Here is a 15,220-nt window from a genome sequence, read left to right as displayed (position 1 = left end):
GAAGCTGATCATTTTTTAAAAATGACTGCCCAATACAGTCTCCAGTTTTCATGAGCACTAACTATAGATTGTGTATTCCAGAAGAATTTGTAATGTGTGAAATAATAGCAGAACATTTGTAAAATAAACCATGTTTCTTACTTTTTAAAATATATGCACCACTGAGAGGGATAAAAGGTCTGATTCAGATTTCTCTCATGTCAGTTTACATTGGTTTTACTCTATTGACTTCATTGGAGTTGTTCCTAATTTACACTAGTATAAGATAAGAATCAGCCCAAGATCTTTTCTGCTATGAGTCAGGGCCACCCAGAGGATTCAGGGGGCCTGGGGCAAAGCAATTTCGGGGGCCCCTTCCACAAGAAAAAGTTGCAATACTATAGAATATTATATTCTCTTGGGGGCCCCTGCAGGGCCTGGGGTCCGGGCGACCCTGTGTGAGTAAATTATTTGCAAAAGTGGCCAGATTGCAGACAAAATGTCTCAAGTCCTCTGTGCACAGCCCAGTCCATAGTTGTGCAGAATTCCCCATGCAGGCCTAAAAACCTTTCTCAATCCTGTGCTGAACAGGGGTAGGGGTAAGAAGTAGTTCATTGTCAATGCATGTTCAAGTCAACTGACTGTCTTCTTAGACTACTGATCATGACGTTGGCATCAGTCCTCCTGGAAATTTACAAGGACTATCAAATCATTTTACAGAGGCCACCAAAAAAGCATCAGATGCTAATGACCTATAGCTGCTTCTAACCCTGGGCTGGATTGAAACCAGCGATCTAGCAGTGAGATGCTCCATATCTTTATGCCTGTCATCCAATCACACAAGTAAATAAATATCTAAATGAATACCATTCTATTGTAGTGACTCCTTTTACACTTTTGGAGAGAGCCATATAAATATAAATCTTTAGTAAATAACTGTTTAATATCACTAGCAAATAGATGATACTGCAGCCACGTCACCATTAAAACAAGACTTCCCTGCACCAAACTAGCAACAGTTTATTCTATCAGAATCACTTTAGCTCTCCTGGTTTTAAGAAATTACTTGAAATTTTTTGCTGCAGTACACTACAGCTTTATCTAATCTCTCAAGGTTACACAATTTTTGCTTCCAGTATTTCATTTTGAGAAAGCACAGAATACCATAAGTTTCCTAAAATCTTTTCGGTCAGAGTACATACACAATATTGTGAGATTTTTATTTAAAAAAGAAAAATAAATGAGTTCCGTGTTGAAATGGGAAAATAATTCATTTACAGACATTTCTTTCACCTTGTTTTGAGTTCCTTTCATAAACAGCCTGGATTCATAACAAGGTTTGAAAACACATTCGAATCAACCTCTAGAATGAGAGGAAGGATACTGCTCAAGATCTAATTGAATGAAAACAATAATGTCATGCACTGATAAAATATTCTTTGATCAAGAGAACACAAAAGTCAAAAAGCTTGGCCTCTAGACAATCTTTTGTTGTCCTCAGACTAGGATAACAGTATGTCTCACAGTGCACATAAACATTTACAGTAACCATGTCAGCTTGACCTGTATCTGTTAATCAGCTATTTCAAATTCCAGCTATTTCTTGGTCAAGAATATATTGTCATTATTATTATTATTTTAAGAAACAATGCTAGTACAATTAGTATATCCAGTCATCTGTGTAATTCAAGATGTCACTTCCAATCAATGAACTGATGTTGTTCAATTGGGATCCTGATAAGAATTGTCGCCTATCAAAGCTGGTTTGTCTCTGTCAATGCAAGGAGTGTGGGAACTGGCAGACTGACACTGCAAGTCAGATAAGATTGTTTCCTTGATGGAATCATTTTGAGAGGATTTGACTGTGTTTGACTTGCAGCAGTAACCTCAAGGTTGAAAGGGAATTGCTGAGAGGACCTTTGATGCCCTTCTCACATCAAGATAACAATGTGGGTCTGGACTGGATCTCATCAAATAAAATCCTAGTTGAAAAATTAATGTTTCTTTTCAGACTGACACTGGCAAATGTTTACATTTGTTTCCCCTTTTTCATAGTCAGCTCCTAATGTAATGCCCTCTCCTCCATCGCTAGAATTCCCAATGAGGTCAGCCTTGCCTAACAGGTAATAAAATGATAAACAAACATAAAAGAATGCAGTCTTTTTAAAAAAAATGTCAATATTCTAGCAAGTTTTAGGTGGCTTATGTGATGGGCACTTACCAAATCCCCTGTAGCTGTGAAGTCAACTGTACTCCATCTGTCCTGTACTGCTGCATGTGAATAAGTGTTTGACTTCTCTGCCCTGCAGAACTTTTTCAGAAAATACTCTGACCCTTCAGATGGGGGAAAAGAGACACTCATTATGAAAATTCTTTTAAAAATATGCCTCGATTTCGGATGGGAAAATTTGACAGGTTTTAGAATTCTTAACAAGTCTGTTCATCACCAGACAGAAACCTGAGCAGGTTCTTTATGGTAGCTTTTTCAATCCTGAAGCTCTCTCTCTCTTTTTTTTCATTTCCCTGGCTTTTGATTTCCATTTTTCTTCTGTAGAAATACCTCAAGAGGTCCATGTGGAGAGAGCAATCAACCTAGAAAAATTATTCTGTCATCAGCTTGTTGAGGGAAACCCTTGTCTGCCTAAAAAGAGAGAAAGAGTGAGAGACAAGCACTGAGATAGGATCAGTAGCTAATCTGCAAGGTTATCCATGTCCCATTGTGAGAAATGTCTAGCCTTTTCAATTCTGGGTTAAACTCATTAAAAAAAAGCAACATTTCATGTTGCGATGAAACTGTGATATGGAGTATCATCATGAATACGGAGTGTCATCAGAACTATAATGACCAACAAGACAACAATGCACACAAAGCCAACTGCGCACAAAAGCAAAGATCAAGCTGCTAGAAACTGAACCTGCTTCACAACATCTACTTCTGTAGTTCTGGAATTCTACTTTTTTAAAAAAGCACCTTGGGGGGAGGGGGTTTCTCCCTGCTTTGGTTTTACTTGGAACAGTTCGTACCTATACACTATTATTACTCATTGGGTAAGGAAATGGTAACCTACAGTTCTTGGCACTACAGGGAATGTTTGAGTGAGGTGGGGTTTTGATGGGTGGTGGGTTGTTTTTTGGTTGGTTGATTTTTTAAAAACAGAGCAAAGCCCTGCTTCTGCCATTACTGCATTTAGGATACCACTCTAAACATTGAAGTGTATTTTGTAGGTTACAAGCCTACACAGTTTGCATTATTTTTTTCCAGCATTCATTTCCTAAGTGCAGTAATGGCATGTGCTGTGCTGAGGTTACATAAGAACATAAGAACAGCCGTACTGGGTCAGACCAAAGGTCCATCTAGCCCAGTATCTGTCTACCGACAGTGGCCAATGCCAGGTGCCCAAGAGGGAGTGAAGCTAATAGGCAATGATCAAGTGATCTCTCTCCTGCCATCCATCTCCATCCTCTGATGAACAGAGGCAAGGGACACCATTCTTTATCCTTCCTGGCTAATAGCCATTTATGGACTTAACCACCATGAATTTATCCAGTTCTCTTTTAAACGCTGTTATAGTCCCAGCCTTCACAACCTCCTCAGGTCAGGAGTTCCACAAGTTGACTGTGCGCTGTGTGAAGATCTTCCTTTTATTTGTTTTAAACCTGCTACCTATTAATTTCATTTGGTGACCCCTAGTTCTTGTATTATGGGAATAAGTAAATAACTTTTCCTTATCCACTTTCTCTACATCACTCATGATTTTATATACCTCTATCATAGCCCCCTTTAGTCTCCTCTTTTCCAAGCTGAAGAGGCCTATCCTCTTTAATCTTTCCTCGTATCGGACCCTCTCCAAACTCCTAATCATTTTAGTTGCCCTTTTCTGAACCTTTTCTAGTGCTAGAATATCTTTTTTGAGGTGAGGAGACCACATCTGTACACAGTATTCGAAATGTGGGCGTACCATGGATTTACATAAGGGTAAAAATATATTCTCAGTCTTATTCTCTATCCCCTTTTTAATGATTCCTAAAATCTTGTTTGCTTTTTTGACCGCCTCTGCACACTGTGTGGACATCTTCAGAGAACTATCCACGATGATGCCAAAATCTTTTTCCTGACTCGTTGCAGCTAAATTAGCCCCCATCAGGTTGTATGTATAGTTGGGGTTATTTTTTCCAATGTGCATTACTTTACATTTATCCACATTAAATTTCATTTGCCATTTTGTTGCCCAATCACTTAGTTTTGTGAGATCTTTTTGAGGTTCTTCACAATCTGCTTTGGTCTTAACTATCTTGAGTAGTTTAGTATCATCTGCAAACTTTGCCACCTCACTGTTTACCCCTTTTTCCAGATCATTTATGAATACATTGAATAGGATTGGTCCTAGGACTGACCCTTGGGGAACACCACTAGTTACCCCTCTCCATTCTGAGAATTTACCATTAAATCCTACCCTTTGTTCCCTGTCTTTTAGCCAGTTCTCAATCCATGAAAGGACCTTCCCTTTTATCCCATGACAGCTTAATTTACGTAAGAGCCTTTGGTGAGGGACCTTGTCAAAAGCTTTCTGGAAACCTAAGTACACTATGTCCACTGGATCCCCCTTGTCCATATGTTTGTTGACCCCTTCAAAGAATTCTAATAGATTAGTAAGACACGATTTCCCTTTACAGAAACTATGTTGACTATTGCTCAACAGTTTATGTTTTTCTATGTGTCTGACAATTTTATTCTTAACTATTGTTTTGGCTAATTTGCCCGGTACCGATGTTAGACTTACCGGTCTGTAATTGCCGGGATCACCTCTAGAGCTCTTTTTAAATATTGGCGTTACATTAGCTAACTTCCAGTCATTGGGTACCGAAGCCGATTTAAAGGACAGGTTACAAACCTTAGTTAATAGTTCCGCAACTTCACATTTGAGTTCTTTCAGAACTCTTGGGTGAATGCCATCTGGTCCCGGTGACTTGTTAATGTTGTTTATCAATTAATTCCAAAACCTCCTCTAGTGACACTTCAATCTGTGACAGTTCCTCAGATTTGTCACCTACAAAAGCCAGTTCAGGTTTGGGAATCTCCCTAACATCCTCAGCTGTGAAGACAGAAGCAAAGAATCCATTTAGTTTCTCCGCAATGACTTTATCGTCTTTAAGCACTCCTTTTGTATTTTGATCATCAAGGGGCCCCACTGGTTGTTTAGCAGGATTCCTGCTTCTGATGTACTTAAAAAACATTTTGTTATTACCTTTGGAGTTTTTGGCTAGCCGTTCTTCAAACTCCTCTTTGGCTTTTCTTATTACACTCTTGCACTTAACCTGGCAGTGTTTGTGCTCCTTTCTATTTGCTTCACTAGGATTTGACTTCCACTTTTTAAAGGAAAACTTTTTATCTCTCACTGCTTCTTTTACATGGTTGTTAAGCCACGGTGGCTCTTTTTTAGTTCTTTTACTGTGTTTCTTAATTTGGAGTATACATTGAAGTTGGCCCTCTATTATGGTGTCTTTAAAAAGGGCCCATGCAAGGTTATGCATTTATGTCCTGCTCATGATTATCATTCTGATACCACCAGTGTTTAATGACAATAGCAGAAATAAGCAATCACACTGCTCCTTAAATAGCAAGGACTCAGTTATGCCATGTAGGTACAGTCCATAGTACAGAGTGGTGCTTAGCCAAAATGCTCCAGAAGGAACATCAAGAAATACCCTCCCCAAGGCAGAGGCTGTGTGCACACTGCCATGCCCCTTTGTGGAGTACAGATTCCCCCACCCCTGCACAGACAGCGAGCTCCATTGGTCAGTGTGGAGGGAAGCCATTGTCCTGTTCTCCATCAGCACACTGTGCACCTCCAAAGGAATTGGGAGGAAGCAGTCCCTGTGCTCCTCTTGCTGGCCCTGATGTGAGTCATCCAACACTGCACACTCACATAAGACATAGGCAGAATCTGGCCCTTACTGATTCACAGAGAACCAAATTTTGCCTTCCTCATTTCTTAAACAGGCAAAACTCATTGACTTCAACAGGAGTTTGACCACGTAAAGACTGCAGGATTTATTATTATAAAGACTGATTTATTATTATAGACCAAACACTAGGGGGGTCTTTACCCAGGCAAATTCATATACCCTTATTTAGGCTAATTCCTCCCATTAATATTAATAGGAGTTTGGTTAGGTAAAGACTTAGTAAAAACTAAAGTTTTGAACAAGGTTCAAAAAAGAACTAGATAAGTTCATGACGGATAGGTCCATTAATGGCTATTAGCCAGGATGGGCAGGCTCACTGACCCTAGCCTCTGTTTGCCAGAAGCTGGGAATAAGTGACAGGGGATGGATCACTTGAGGATTACCTGTTCTGTTCATTCCCCCTAGGACACCTGGCACTGGCCACTGTCAGAAGACGGGATACTGGGCTAGATGGACCTTTGGTTTGATCCAGTATGTCCATTCTTATGTAAAGTCCGTTCCATGCCATCAGCAGTGTGGTATGGCCTACAGTAAAGAGCCCAGGTTTGGTCTAATAATACAAAACGAAGACAAACATAGCAACAAGGAGTTTCACATCTCTTACCTCCTACTAAAGTTTAGACAAGTTTGCTTTCTGCATCCAGCAAATCTACGATTGAATATTTCAGTGCAATTTCAGTCCCGTAGACAAGAGTGTTTACAGCATCATCTACCCTGTAACAGATTTCCAATATGCCAATCTCCTGATTTTAAAAAAAACACACCATTACTATAAAAAATATTGCCGTCTGGTTTTGAAATGAGATGATTAAAAACATAAAATCATCTTACAACACTGCTTGCAGTTTCTCTCCATTACCACTGACAGCAAGTGCAGCTTCACAGGGACCTCCAATGATGTTTGGACTGTTTTTCTTTGTATAGGAACACGGTGAAATCCTGGGCCAGATTCAGATATGTAGTTTCACTTTTTCGTTTCAAGACAAAGCAAATAATTCCATTACGAATGAGATGCTATAGGCTGTGCAACAGATCCTCAAAGCCTGACCTGTACAAAAGAGGTATAACATTATGTCTTTGAAAGGCACAGTGAGGCCAGATTCTTCTCACACACTGAACCAAACCAGAAGTAAATCCACTGAAGTCAGTAGTTGTACCAGTATAAGTGAGAAGAGACCCAGGCAGTGTACCCCAGTTTTCTTCACTGTACAGCTATGCAGACTTGGGACCTTACTTCTGGTAAGACATACTCCTTCATAGGTCATTAACACTGCCAACAGCACAAACAATTCACCTTTCTCTCTATCACCTACTATCAAAATTACATCTGCCGCTTTCACTAGTGATCAGCCTGGTTCCCAGTGCCCTCCCCACTCACTTTTCCAGCCATCATTGGTATGGTCAGAATTTAGCCTTAAATCCATTAACATTAAATAGCAGAAGAAAAATAATGTGTTTCAATGGTAACTAACTCATCTGGTTATTTATAGAAAGCAATTAACAAATCTCAATACTTCTTAGAAATGGGCACTTCAATATTGAGTTGTACTAGGTACAATCTGAAGGGCACCCATAAAAACAAAAGGATACATTATCCAGGTCTCTATCAATAATGGCATTCAGTAATTTTACTGCTAAATACATTGTATTTACCTACATTTTGCATTTAAAGAATAGGAATCCCCTTTACTCATTAATGTGGAAAAATAAAACAAAAACTAGATTATGTTCATTCCTTTGAAGAATCTTTAAGGGTCATAGCAAGTGACTGACTGTCTTCCACACAGCATGAGCTTGCTAGACATTTGATTTTTTGACTTTATGCTGTTTATTTGTAGAGAAATGATTTTGCTGTGTAAAATATTCAATGTTTTTTGCACTTTCTATAGCAAAATTTCAAACAGTCATTCTAGCCAGGAAATATAAGTGCACGGTGCTATGCATATATCATAAGAGAAAACAAAATACATTTACTTATTCTGGCTCTCAAATGTACCTCATTACAATTCCAACATGCTTTACTCATTACAAACTCAAATTTAATCCATTCCACACAGACCTTTTCCTATCTCACTACTCATTTTTGTACATTATTTGAAATCAGAACTCCTGAAGCTCAGAACTGATAGTTTAGAAAACTTTCTACATGGTCAATAAATAAATCCTACCTTATTTCAAGCTTTCTCCTTTACTATTTGGAGGGGTGATTCTTCATGAGGATTTTTTTGAAAGAGGTTTTAAAAGCAAGCCAGCAGTGATGTACCTTTTGGCCTTGGCAGCCAAAGAGCTATGCTGAGGTAGAAGGAAAGGAAAAGTATGATCCAAAGGATTGCTCAGCTTAGTAGAAAATATTGCTTGCTAATAATGAGACAAATGTTAAAATTCTCACACAGTCCATTCTCAACTTAAGCTCCTCTTGCAGTTTTGTTTGAGTAAAAGCTTCGGGATTTGGACCAAGATGATTTTTTTTAAAAAAACCAAGATTTCTTAGCAGGTAAAACTTTGTTCTATGATTACATTTTTTTTAAAAAAAGTGGTTTTCAGAACTGTAGATGCAAATAATAATAATAGTAATAATGATAATGATGATAAGTTCTAAAATAACTTGCTTTTATTTTCTAAATATAAAATATTTAGCCAAATACATCACTGTCATAACTCATTATTTATTATGCATTAAGCACCAGTGATATGCATTAAAAAAACAAGACAGTCACCAATGACCTGTTATATATTTTTCCTTATCTGAATTCCCTCATAAGTCAATGGGCCATCATCAGCATTCCTTACAAAGGTCTCAAGATACAGTGTTCCTCCTTGATAGTTCTGAAATCACCTCGTTTGAGTCACCATTAGAACTCCACAATGAAATCTGAAACCACACACAACTTAGCTAGTTTGCTGCTTGAGCACAAGAACAAAACCAGATGGATTTTGTAAAAAAAAAAAACAAACCCAACAAAAAACAAAAAAAAAACTCTCTTAGTTCCCACAAGTCTTTTGATCAAACTCAAAATAAACTTTATACTGTCTCTGGATGGGCCCTAGATGATTAATTCAGTAATTTTTGTGCTTGGTTTTTAAATGAATTATTCAACCAAAATTTGTCTTTATTCCTGCCAGACCGGATCAGTCCCGATCTCCATGTAGTTCAGAATCCTGTCTGTGACAATAGCCATCACCAGATGCTTCAGAAGAAGGTCCAAGAAAATTCATAATAGACAGTTATGAAATAATATGACTCTAAGGGAAGATTTTCCTAAATGATGGAGTTAATCATTATGTTCTGAAGCATGGTGATTTACATACCTTATAACTTTTCATTCCATCATGTGTAACAATGGATATTGTCATCCATCTAGCTATCCAATCCTTTTATGAATCATGGTAAACTCGGCCTCAGTGATATCGTGCAGCTAAGTGCCCCACCGCTTTGTTTTCCTTTCAGTTTCATTGATAGGTTCTTGTCCTTGTATTTTAGAAGACAGTAATCAGGAATGGCCTCATTTACTTTCTGCACACCAAACACTGTATATATACACAAGTCTATCATATTCCCTCTTATTTGTCTCCTCTGTAAACTAAATGACCTACAATAATCTATTCAATTTCTTTTCATACTGAAAACTTTCCATGCCTCCAGATGTTTTAATCACACATCTCTGAACTTCTTCTATACGTTTCTTGAGATACAGTGTCATTAGTACAACAGTATTACACACCAAGGTGTGCCCTAGTGATTTATTTACAGGCATTATGTCCAGTATTCATTTCTATCCTTTTCTCTACACATCCAAACACTGTTTGCTTTTCTGACCACCAGTACACTTTGAGCTACTCACAGGAATATCTACGTCTCTTTCTCAGGAGATTATAGTGAATTTACAATCCAAGAGTGTATATGAGTATTTTACATTATTCCTTCATATATGGTTTCAGTTATGGTTTTGAAAACTGCAACTGCAAGGGAAAAGCCATCAACACTGAAATCATTTTAAGAGGTTTTTTCATACAAAGACAGAAAAACCAGTTTAGAAACTTTGATGTCTATTTAGATGATCTATTAGGATGTAGCAAGGCGATTTACCCATTTTAAATAATTTAATGGTTTATTAGAGACTGGCTAGCTCCAAGCCAAGCAGTTCACATTCTACCTTGCCAGAATAATTTAAATGTAAATATTTCTAATGCAATCTGTTTGGAGAACAGAGAGAACATGTGAGAAAAATGAAGATCACATTGTATTTGCACTGACATATCACACTGGGCCCAAATGAAATTTAAACAGGTAGTCCTACTGAAGACAAATGTTTTCTCAAGACAGGTTACTTACAGTCCTGACATCACTTGGAGTTTTGTCTGAATAAAGACTGCAGGATTGGGACCTGTAAATCCGCACAAGTCATGCTAACCCTAATAACACCCATCACAGGGTTAGAATGCTGTTACTATTTGCAAGTCACATTTGATGTGAAGGGAACATTGTCACCAATTGCTAACTGAAACTAAAATCTGTGAGTGTTTCTGCAACAGGCTACTCCCAGTTTTTCCCTGATTATACAAATACCTTGCAGTGACTAGATAAGTGTGCTATGGAACAGTAGAGCAGTGAATTTCTTGTGTTAAAACTCCTCTTTATATTAAAATATTCTCTTTATTATATTTTATAGCAGTGGATCTCCAATTTTGAATCTAGACTCTGATATCAGTTTCAGCTCATTTGGAAGGACCCAGGCTTTTGATTTGGCCCATTATAGTAATAAATGCCAGCTGCAAAATACAGATCTGGATTTGCATTTCCTCTCAGTTCAGGGATATTGACACCTGGTGTTTTGCTTTGGGATCATCTCTGGTTTTTTTTAAATTGATTTTTAACAAAGCATTTGCCATCACATTTAGTTCAACAAACAAAATTATACAGTACAAATGTAGACACACTTTACTTGAAATGAAGTTAACATCAAACAATCTATCCTTCAGTTATTAATCAAGCAAGAGTCCTGTTTACTAATACAGACAATTCCCAACCCCTACTCTAACCATTATCCTACACTTTCTCCCTGTTAATTGTGTTATATTTACATCTTTCATTAACTCAGTGCATTTTTCTTCCTCTGCGGAGACCTATATGAATTTTAGGAGGTTATGTAGAGGGGGGCTTTTAATTCTGGAAAGTGACACTAAGCTAGTTCTCTGTTGCTTAACAGTAGTACCCTTCCCCTCCCTCTGCCATTAGCTACTTCAACAAAGCACAGGTATCACCAGTCTCTCTTTGGCAAGAAGAAATAAGTGACCCATTAAGTACTTAGAGGAGTGGACAGATTCTCCCATTCAAATAGTTCCCTACACACCTGCAGGTGCTGAATAGTAAATGTTGTATTTCTGAGGAAGAGTAAAATAGCCTCTCTGTGATGGCCCTAAGTGCTTTTCTGATTTCACCTTTTCTGGAGTTTAGCATTAAGTTGCTGAAAGATTATCTCTTTCATATGATTGGGAGTCTGTTCGTTTTTAGAATGTAAGGTGAGTGAAGCAATAATTATTTGGTAGAAAATTATGGGTAGTTTAGCTTGCATCACAAAGAAATATGCCTGCATTTTCCATTATTTGGGGAACAAATCCTGATGCCTTTACTTAGCTTTAACTCAGATATTCAATCCTTATTCACACTGGTGAGAAGTTACATACACACCATCCCAGATGCTACAGTGATCGGTGCTATAAGAACTGAATAGAACAGAAATAAGTGGATTACTTGCATGAACCAGTGATCATCATGCAAATAACAGTTGCACAATCTAGTGCTTGTCTACATGGGAAGGATATACTGGCATAAGATAGAGCTTTAAATTCATACTCTACAGTCATATCATAGAACGCCCCATAAGAACACTCTTATTTTGGTATAAGAGACTCTTCTAGTTTAGCTTACGTCTCTGACAAAAGGGGTTTAAGATCAGTTGAAGAAAAGCACTCTTATTCTAGAATGTGGTTCATAAGTTATACTACTATTTATAGTTGTCTAACTGGTAAAATTTTCCCTACATGGACAATCCCCTAATCTTCAGTATTTACAGATTGCAACCTGCTTCTCTGGAACATCCCTAAGTAAGTAATGAGTGAACACAGAGTGAAAATTGAATGAGGGTCTTGGAAAGTGGTCATGTTAATTACTAAAACAATCTTATTGGGGAAGTTCACATTCATAAAAAAATCAATCAATTAGGGAATACCCTATCAAGCACAATAAAGCAGAAAATTCAGAGTCTCCCATGCAAGAGGCTTGATCTTTAGATTATAACTCTAAATTATACTCTATACCAAAATACAGAACAACAGAAAGGTCCCCAGTGAGAGGAAAACTCTATGTACCTTTACACTTCCCCTTTGCAAGCTGGATTTTAGACAAACTCATTTTTCAAGAAGGCATAGTCAACTGGATCAATGTGCCATCCAGACAAAAGAATATGAACTGTCCTGACAGTTGGCTAGAATTTTCTTTTCTGTCCGCCAGGGAATTAAAAACTGAGCAGGAGGCATATTGAAACTAGGCTCTCATAACCTTAATCAGTAGGCTGGAAAATGAGTTTTTCAAAAGAGATAATGAGCTCCCAAATCATCATTTGCCAAGAGTTCACCAATTTCACTGGGCTTAGAATATTCTCAAGCACATGGCATAACTGGAGCATCCCTCTGCCTCCAAGCACCACAAGCCATGCACCAAAATGGACTCCAGCATTTGTACAAGGCACTGAATGCAGCATGATACTTATATTGCATACAGTGGTATTTCTAAGGGGTTTTTCGCAATAGTTAGGTTGAAAAAAAAATCATCCACTGGATCTAAAGAACCCTTGAAACAAATGAAAAGCTGACACCTCAACAGAGCTATCAAAATGAGAACATAAGACTGGCCTGGAGATGTAGTGACAACGCAGTACAAGAACGGGTCCCTAGTCTGTTCCCCACTCCCACACCCAATCAGGAGCCAGGAGTGCAGCACAGTCCCAAAGACAACATCCTCTGCACTGGAAGGATGGTGAGTTATCACAACACTCAATTAATTCTCTTTTTTTAGTAGTAGTTGTGAAGAGGGAACTATGCCCAGCTGTCTTTGGCAGGGTGACCAATTTCCCTGTGTGTTTTCTGTTGTCGTTTCATCAGCTTTAAACTGTTACAGCCGCACAATAGAAAGCATTTGCCTAAGAAACAGCAAGATCATCACCAAATCAACTACATCTGGTGTTTTAGTCCCTGAAAGGGCCTCTAATGCTATTACTTGTGATGAAAATACCTTTGGATACTTTATAAACCAATCAGGCCAACTTCAGTACAATACTGAGAGATTATTATTCAGCTCGGAACTTGGTTATCTCTGGCAGAAAGCAAACCTGCTAGCACTGCTCGTTCTTGTTTTTAAAGTGGAGTACTTGTGGCACCTTAGAGACTAACAAATTTATTTGAGCATAAGCTTTCGTGGGCTAAAACCCACCTCATCGGGTGCATGCAGTAGAAAAGACAGTAGGAAGATACATATACACAGAGGACATGAAAAAATGAGTGTTGCCATACTAACTATAATGAGAGTAATCAGTTAAGGTGGGCTATTATCAGCAGGAGAAAAAAAACTTTCATAATGATAATCAGGATGGCCCATTTCCAACAGTTGACAAGAAGGTGTGACTAACAGTAGGGGGAAAAATAGCATGGGGAAATAGGTTTTACTTTGTGTAATGACCCATCCACTCACAGTCCTTATTCAAGCCTAATTTAATAGTATCCAGTTTGTAAATTAATTCCAATTCTGAAGTTTCTCATTGGAGTCTGTTTCTGAAGTTTTTTTGTTGGAGTACTGCAACTTTGAGGTCTGTAATCGAGTGACCAAGGAGGCTGAAGTGTTCTCCGACTGGTTTTTGAACGTTATACAGATTAACGCAGCTACCACTCTGATACTTCATTTAAACAAATTAAGCATATGGGTATATTCTCTCTTTCATGTCTTGACAAGGAGACAGTCCTCCAATATGCCATCCGATGAAGCCATGTCAGCAGAGGGAAGAGAGAGGTCATAACCGTATCACAGGGACCTAGCGTGCACCATGTGGGGATTCCTCACAGAGTCTGAGAAATTGTTGTTCTTTCTACTCTCTAGCCTTCAAAAGTCCTCCCACCTGAGAACACATTTCCTGGGATCGCCTCAAGCTGAACCACATAGCACAGGGGTCGGCAACTTTTCAGAAGTGGTGTGCCGAGTCTTCATTTATTCACTCTTATTTAAGGTTTCGTGTGCCAGTAATACATTTTAACGTTTTTAGAAGCTCTCTTTCTATAAGTCTATAATATATAACTAAACTATTGTTGTATGTAAAGTAAATAAGGTTTTTAAAATGTTTAAGAAGTTTCATTTACTATTAAATTAAAATGCAGAGCCCCCCGGACTGGTGGCCAGAACCCAGGCAGTGTGAGTGCCACTGAAAATCAGCTCGCGTGCAGCCCTTGGCCTGAGTGCCATAGGTTGCGTACCCCTGACATAGCATTTCCCAGCCTCTCCATTCCTCTCCCCTTTCTGTGTTGGAGATGACATTCTAGATCCAGGACTCTTAAGAATCACATTTTCCCCTTTGCCAGTTTGTCTCTCTAGAGATTTTATTTGCGGTTTGAAACTGCAAAGTAAGCATTAAAATGCTATGCTCTCACTTTTGGACCTTGAAGTGTTTTCATCTCATCTGTCGATGGCTTGCCCTTTCCTGTGAATCTGGCTGTTTGGTACCAGCTCTGTGTCTGCTACTCCATTGTCTCATTTCTTTATGCTCTAAAGGTACACACAGCCCCACACACCCACCTACCTTTTTTATTTTTATTTTCTTTAAAGCTGTGCTCATCCCATGTTCTGGCTCACCTCAGAGCTGGACATGATTTGTTTTTGTTAACTGCAAAATTCAAGCAAAAATGTTTTTCTTTGGGAGCCGTTTATCTCCTATAGGGAAAATGAACTAACTTAGGGCACTAAATTTTTTTAAAAAATTTGGAAATTCACTGTAGTATTTTAAAGTATATCAGCACTTTCATTTTTTTACCCCTACATCTTCCTAAGGGAGTCTTTTCTTTCTGCTCTTTAGGCCAAATTATGCAGTTCCTTCTCTCCCATCCACCTTTGTCACACTTATGCAGGAATCAGCCGTCATTTAGCTTCACTAGATACTAGGGGAGCAATAGGTTAGGTCCTCTGGGATTACATGTTCTGGTGGTTGGCGGGAGGCAAGGGCCTGGTCGTTGC

Source organism: Gopherus flavomarginatus, chromosome 1 (assembly GCF_025201925.1).
Source record: "Gopherus flavomarginatus isolate rGopFla2 chromosome 1, rGopFla2.mat.asm, whole genome shotgun sequence".
In the NCBI taxonomy this organism is placed as follows: domain Eukaryota; kingdom Metazoa; phylum Chordata; order Testudines; family Testudinidae; genus Gopherus; species Gopherus flavomarginatus.
Note: the sequence above shows the minus strand (reverse complement) of the source record.